Source organism: Rhinopithecus bieti, unplaced genomic scaffold, assembly GCF_001698545.2.
Source record: "Rhinopithecus bieti isolate Rb0 unplaced genomic scaffold, ASM169854v2 scaffold_8309, whole genome shotgun sequence".
NCBI lineage: Eukaryota > Metazoa > Chordata > Mammalia > Primates > Cercopithecidae > Rhinopithecus > Rhinopithecus bieti.
The window spans coordinates 1,150,805-1,158,544 of NW_016805935.1; the positions used below are offsets into that span (position 1 = coordinate 1,150,805).

At 45.1% G+C, this 7,740-nt stretch overlaps 1 long non-coding RNA gene across 1 annotated transcript; it reads left to right on the forward strand.

Moving 5' to 3' along the window:
• Nucleotides 1–81: 81 nt before the first annotated feature.
• LOC108531025 (uncharacterized) lies at nucleotides 82–5,583 on the forward strand. Its single transcript, XR_001886046.1, has 3 exons — nucleotides 82–1,199; nucleotides 2,928–2,980; nucleotides 5,560–5,583. It is a non-coding gene; the product is annotated as an uncharacterized LOC108531025 (long non-coding RNA).
• The last annotated feature ends 2,157 nt before the right edge of the window (nucleotides 5,584–7,740 follow it).

A 7,740-nucleotide genomic window follows, 5' to 3' on the forward strand; every position in this document is an offset into this window, starting at 1 on the left:
GGAAGCCCCGCCCCTCAGGAGCGTCGCCCGCCGCCGGGCGGAGCTGGGAAGGGAGGGCGGGGAGGTGCGTCTGCAGTCCCAGGTTCAGGCCCTAGTAGTCGCTGGCATGTAGGTAACTGGGACGAGACCGTCGCCTCCTCCCTTTTACGGCTTTAAGTCTGTGGCTCGAGGCCTCTCTGTATATTCACGTGGGGTTGGGCCTAGTTGTCCTGGGAGAAACTGCAGATGGATGAGGAGCATTTCCGAGACAGGTCCCAGGGCCCCCGCAGCCTTTTCTGTTGCAGAACCGCGACTGTTGTTTTGTGCTCCATTCCAGTTAACCATTAGTACTCGAGAAGGTGGTAGAGAACGCATCTATCCCCTTAGAAGATAAGAAATTAAAAACCAAACTAAACTGGAACCTATATTAATATATTGGTACCACTGAGACATAGGAAAATATATTAAAATATAAGTAGTAAGGTGCTATATATAATTCAGAGGAAGGAGAAATTATGCACGGGCTAGACTGCTAACAAAAGGCTCCAAAGCCTGGGATATGCTGAGGACCTTTCCATAACAGAAAATGAAAAGGCACCTAAATTTGAGACTAGATTTGAGGAAAGGCACAGTTCCGCTGGAGTAGAAAGTGTGTGTCTACCACAGTCGAAAGTAAGTTTTCATAAATGCAGACTAGCTCCAGGGTGAGGACAGAATTCAGCTTTTAAATCAGTATGATCCGTCTTCTTTTACATTTGAAAATCTCTGCAGCGATATGTCATTGTATCCCCAGCACCATACAAAGGACATACAAGGGCCAAATACTGTGGGAATATTTATTAATGATATTAATGATGATGCTGTCCGGGCCAAGGGAAAACTTCACCCTCCGAAGGTTCTCTGAAAGTCACTGACAGGAGGCAGTTAATAGGGGAGAAGACATAGACATTGATTTGATCATCGTTTTATGTGACACGGTAGCCTTCAGAATGAAGACCCAAAGATAACAAGGGAGATTGTGTATTTGTATGCTCAGGTTCAACAAAGCATGGACAGCCTTATAGCAAAATGATTGGACAAAAAACACTCTAACGCCAACAGGCAGGAAGCCCAGCAAGGCCTGTCTAGATTCTCCTTGGGCTTTCTGCAGCATTCCTTCCTTCTGGGTATGGAACAGGACCCTCTGGAATGGGGGCTGTGGCCTACAACAGTTAAACAAGGTAGGTCAGATAATTTCTTTCTTTTATTTTCCTTTTTTTTTTTTTGACAGAGTTTCGCTCTTGTCGCCCAGGCTGGAGTGCGATGGCATGATCTCGGCTCACCGCAACCTCCCACTCCCGCGTTCAAGTGATTCTCCTGTCAGCCTCCCGAAGTAGCTGGGATTACAGTTGCCCACCACCACACCCAGCTAATTTTTTTTTTTGTATTTTTAGTTGAGACGGGGTTTCACCATGTTGGCTAGGCTGGTCTTGAACTCCTGACCTCAGGTGATCCACCTGCCTCGGCCTCCCAGAATGCTGGGATTACAGATGTGAGTCACTGCCCTCGGCCAGATAATTTCTTTATGTACAATTTTTACTCTTGTCACCCAGGCTGGAGTGCAATGGCACAATCTTGGCTCACTGCAACCTCCACCTCCTGGGTTCAAGCTATTCTCCTGCCTCACCCTCCCGAGTGCAGGCATGCGCCATCACACCCAGCTAATTTTTGTATTAGAGATGGGGTTTCACCATGTTGGCCAGGTTAATCTCGAACTCCTGACCTCAGGTGACCTGCCCACCTCAGCCTCCCAAAGTTCTGCGATTACAGCTGTGAGCCACCACCCCGGCTCATTTATGTTTTATATAGCCTTATTAACATAGCCCGAAGGCAATTTTATGTAATATTTTACATAATGTTGTGCCTGAAAGAAAGCTTGAGTACACTGATCCATCAGAAAGCAAAAGTGTCACTATCTTAGCCACCCATGTGGACAGTCTGTAGTTGTTTGGCATCACCATCATTCCTGACTGAATTTATGTGCTACTGAGGAGCAATCATTTTTTTATACTTATTCACACATAACTACGTAATAGTAAAAACTATGACATACTGTTAATGAAAAATGAAAAAATGGGAAAAATTTTAATGAGTGAAAAAAAAGAACGAGTAAAGGTTAAGTAAGCAGCACAGTAGCACCGTCAGAAAACCTGAATAGCTATAAACAACAACAAACAATGGTAAGCTTTCAGTATCCACTACAATGCTGTTTTGATTAAAAAGTTATTGTATGGCCGGGCGCGGTGGCTCAAGCCTGTAATCCCAGCACTTTGGGAGGCCGAGACGGGCAGATCACAAGGTCAGGAGATCGAGACCATCCTGGCTAACACGGTGAAACCCCGTCTCTACTAAAATACAAAACTAGCCGGGCGAGGTGGCGGGCGCCTGTAGTCCCAGCTACTCCGGAGGCTGAGGCAGGAGAATGGCGTAAACCCGGGAGGTGGAGCTTGCAGTGAGCTGAGATCTGGCCACTGCACTCCAGCCCGGGCGACAGAGCGAGACTCCGTCTCAACAACAACAACAACAACAACAACAACAACAACAACAAAAAGTTATTGTATGGCTGGGCATGGTGGATGGCGCCTGTAATCCCAGTACTTTGGGAGGCCAAGGCAGGTGGATCACCTGAGGTCAGGAGTTTGAGACCAGCTTGAGCAACATAGCGAGGCCTTGTCTCTACAAAAATATTTAAAAATTAGCTGGGCATCGGTGGGCCACATTGTAGTCTCACCTACTCTGGAGGCTAAGGTGGGAGGGATCTCTTGGGCCCAGGAGTTCGAGGCTGTAGTGAGCTGTTGATAGTGCTGCTGCATTCCAGCCTGGGTGACAGAGCAAGACCTTGTCTCTAAAAAAAAAAAAAAAAAAAAAAAAAAGGCTACTGCACCCTGTACCCTGTATTTTTTTTTTAGGTGAGAAGAAACATCAGAAGCAGTTGAAAGACCAAGAAGTGGGTCCTCTAGGGGTGAGGAGGCATTCTGAATAAACTGTGTGTTGTACACCTGCGTTTTAAGCTGTCACATGAGGACAAGTGTGGAATTTTCCACTTGTAGCGCCATGTCAGTTCTCAAAAAGTTTCGGATTTTGGAGCATTTTAATTTCAGATTTTCAGACTAGGAATGCTCAACCTGTATTTCCTCTCAACAAACTTCCTTGGAGCTGAGTCATAAAATATCCAAGTGGTACCATCTGGCATCGCTCTTGAAGGCATTCCTCATCACTGATTACAAGGCTGTGCCTGTGTCATAGGCCAGTGATGCTCATGCTTTTCCCTTGGAGGAGGAGCTATTTGCCATCTGGGTGTTCTGCTCAGCAGCACCGTAGGAGTCTGCTCTCATTCCCCTGTAGTCTGTCTGCAGTCATTTCAGGAATGCTCTGCACCAGTGGTTCTTGATTCTGACTGCACACTAGAATCTCGGAGGAGTCTCTAAAAAACATCCATGTCTAGGCCCACCCCTAAAGATTCTGATTTAACTGGCTTTTTTAGGACCCTGCCATCCATGTTTTCTAAATACCCTCCAGGCAATTCTACTGTGCAAACAGAGCGGAGAGTCACTGGCATACACTGTGGCTCGAGATAGCCCCAGCTGGTTCTAAAAAAAGTGACTCTCTTTTCCCTGAGTTTCCTCGGCTGAGTGTGTAGACTTTCTCCACCCTCTCTAGTCACAAATTCACTTCTGTCCTCATTTACTGAGCATTTTAAGTGTTGGATACTATGACAGGTATTGGGAATGCATAGATGAGTGAAACACCATTTTGGTTGTTGAGAGTATGACAGACTAGACGGGAGAGACTGCCAGGTAAACAAGTATGGGGGTCAAGTGTGAACCCAAAGGAGGGAGTGGTCAGTTCTACCATTGAGGAGACAGAGGTGAGAACTGGGAAAGGCTTTATAAAGGAGGTGGCTTTGAGTTAAGTCTTAAAAGTTTTTATTATAAGAACATGGGCCGGGCACGGTGGCTCACGCCTGTAATCCCAGCACTTTGGGGAGGCTGAGGCAGACGGATCACGAGGTCAGGAGATCGAGACCATCCTGGCTAACACAGTGAAACCCCGTCTCTACTAAAAAAAATACAAAAAACTAGCCGGGCGAGGTGGCGGGCGCTTGTAGTCCCAGCTACTCGGGAGGCTGAGGCAGGAGAATGGCGTAAACCCGGGAGGCGGAGCTTGCAGTGAGCTGAGATCCGGCCACTGCACTCCAGCCTGGGCGACAGAGTGAGATTCCTTCTCAAAGAAAAAAAAAAAAGAACATGGTAGGTGGGCTAGGTGTAGTGGCTCACACTGGTAATTCCAGAGCTTTGGGAGGCTGAGGCAGGTGGATTGCTTGAACCTAGGAGTTAGAGACTAGCCTGGGCAACATAGCATGACCCCATCTCTATGAAAATTTTTCAACAAATTAGCTAGCGGAGTGGTGCATGGCTGTAGTCCTAGCTACTTGAGACAGCAGAAGTTACAAAGGGGTTTAACAAGGGAGATAAATCTGGTCATATTTGTTTATACACATATGGGTGTGAATCCCAGTCCAAGGTCAGAAGACCAATGTACCAGCTCAAGCAGGCAGGCAGGAAACAAAAAATGGACGAATTCCTCCTTCCTCCACTTCTTGTTCTGTTCAGGCTCCCAATAGATTGGATGATGCCCACACACAATGGGGAGGCCAACCTGCTTTACTGAGTTCACCAATTCAAATGCTAACCTCGTCTGGAAACACCCTCACAGACACGCTCAGACACAACGTTTAATCTGGGTGCCTCTTGGCCAGTCATGTTGACACATGGAATTAGCCATCACAGGAGTTACATCTGGTGTGAAAACTATAAAGAAATCAGAAAGGATGAAAACCGTGGTGGGCATTTTCTCTTTTGACCACACTACCTCTTTTTTTTCCTCCCTGTTTGGGAGAGAGAGAATTTCCACTTCATAACTCCTCCCCCAGTGTGTGCACCTGTGCTAAGACTCCCAGGGCATTCTGCGCTGCCACTCCAAGCCACCAGGTGGGTATGTGGCCCGAGCTCAGCAGACTGGACTGCCTTACGAGGACTTGGACACTTGAGCCAAGTGATCCCAAGATGGAATAAATGTAATGCCAGCAAAGGGCCCTTATCTGATGAGTGTTGATTAACTCTTGCTACCTATGCTTCTTCCTTTAGTTTCAGGAGCTGTGATTTATTTACTTATTTGTTTGTTTATTTATTTATTTTGAGACAGAGTTTCACTCTTGTTGCCCAGGCTGGATGGAGTGCAGTGGCACGATCTCTCCTCACTGCAACCTCCGCCTTCTGTTTTGAAGCGATTCTCCTGCCTCGGCCTCCTGAGTAGCTGGGATTACAGGTGCCTGCCACCACGTCTGACTAATTTTTGTATGTTTAGTAGAGACAGGGTTTCACCATGTTGGCCAGGATGGTCTCGAACTCCTGACCTTGTGATCCGCCCGCCTTGGCCTCCCATAGTGCTGGGATTACAGGCGTGAGCCACTGCGCCTGGCCATTTTATTTTATTTTATTTTATTTATGTTTTGAGATGGGGTCTTGCTCTGTCTTCCAGGTTGGAGTGCAGTGGCATCATCACGGCTCATTGCAACTTTGACCTCCCCAGGCTCCGGTGATCCTCCCACCTCAGCCTCTCGAGTGTCTGGAATTACAGGTACGTGCCACCATGCCTGGCTAATTTTTGTGGTGTTTTTTTTTTTTTTTTTTTTTTTGTAGAGATGGAGTTTTTCCATGTTGGCCAGTTTGGTCTTGACCTCCTGGGCTTCAACGATCCACCCGCCTCAGCCTCCCAAATTGTTGGGATTACAGGCATGAGCCACTACCCAGCTTGTAATATACTTTCAATACATTTCTCTTAAACTTAAATTAGCAAGTGCTTGTTGATAATCCTTCTAACTGGAGAACCTGGATTCGGCCATGAGGAAGTCATGGGTGGCATTCCATGAGAAGTTCCGTGGGGTGAGAGGTGAAAGACTGACTGATGGGGGAAGGGAAGTGAGAAGTCGAGATAATAATTGCGTTCTAATTTTTAAGGAGTTTGTTTTGGAAAAGAAGCTGTTAGAGAAGTAGCGAACTATTTTTAACCACGCTTGAATCCATGGTTTGATAGGGTGACTGAAAAGGGAGTTCCTGAAACTTGGGCAGCCATAAGTCTATTGTTTGATTATGAATTTCTCTAATTTTTAGTGAGATAAACTTACTTTTAGTTTATCAACATATTTCAACTATTCTTACTAGTCACATCTGGCAAACCTGCCCCAAGATGTCAAATTGGTCGTTAAAGTGTTTCCTTCAGAATAAGGTTCATCTGATTTGATACATTGATAGGAAGCAAGTTGTAAAAAATAAAGCCACACCGAAGGCTTCTTTTGTAAACAAGATGCCCAAGCACCAAATCAATGATTGCATTGAAAAATAACTTGATTTTGGTACTAACTTTTGGAAAAACACCTAAAATAGGCTTTCCCTTCTCTAGCCTCACGTGGATTGAATTGTTATGCTGTATAATGATTTTCTGCCCCTAATGGTTGTTAAAAGCATTAAGAAATTTGTCATCTGCTTGAAAACATTTTCTATTATGATAAGAAAATATTTTCTTTACAATACATTTTAAATTTTATTTTAGGAATTCAGAGTGACTTAGAAATGTGTTATTCACAAGAGGCCCGTGTTACTCTTAAAAATAGGCTGATCTCATAAAACAACTGCGAACCTCATTATATAATGTGAACAGACAGGATTTTAGGCAACCAGTAGATGGAGGAATTTCCAAAGCTAAGAACACCACACACTCCAAACCCAACTTCAGAGCATGAGGGCCTTATAGTAATCTGTTCAGCCTTCTCCGCTTTATACTAATAGAAGACTGTGGAGCAGCTCTGAGATATATGCTCACAGAAGTACATCACCCATGATATTCTGGCAAAAGGAAAGACTATTTTAGGTTAGGATTGGATTTTACTTGTGAAATATGAGATTGGGGCCAAGAGAAAGCATTGCTTTGGGTATGGATAGCATGAGATTAAAAGCTGAAAATAAGTCGAGTGTGTGAAGAAAATGACTGTGACATACGGGAGGAAGGAAACCAACAAGAGAGTGCCGTGGGTAGATGCTAGAAAGGGTGGCATCATACAGAAAGGTCAGGGAGGGAGGCTGAGTTTGGCTTTGGTCCAGTCAGCAATAGAAGGCTATTATGAAAGACAAACGCAAATATTTGTAAAATATAACGTGTTGGTACAAACAAATACAAAAACATTGAGTTGCTTCTGCTGCTCCTTTATTAGCCCTGGAATCAATGAATCCAGAGGGAACAGCCACAGACGCTCCTGAGCACCCAAGTCAATTTAGCCCTTCTGTGCCTAACTCAATTTCTTCCCTTAGAATTTGACCCTTGCCTGTGTAACCCACCACTCATGCCAGACCTCCTCCTGACCTCCCCTGCGAGGTGGAGCCCACCAGCCTGATCGGTGTTCTTTGCTTCCCCATTATGATTTACTGTATTACCTCATCTTATCATTGACATAAAGTGGAGACCCAATGCCTGGCCGGTCTGAAGTTGTACACACGCAGAACATTAACTGAAACCGCAACTAAACCTCATCACATTCGCACTTACCCTGGCTCCCCTTTCTCTATTTTTTAATTAAATTTTTTTGTATTATTCCTACTCCAATTTTCCTGCAAACAGAGGCTCCCCTTCTTCTTGCACTCAAAAAAAAAAAAAAAAAAAAAAAAA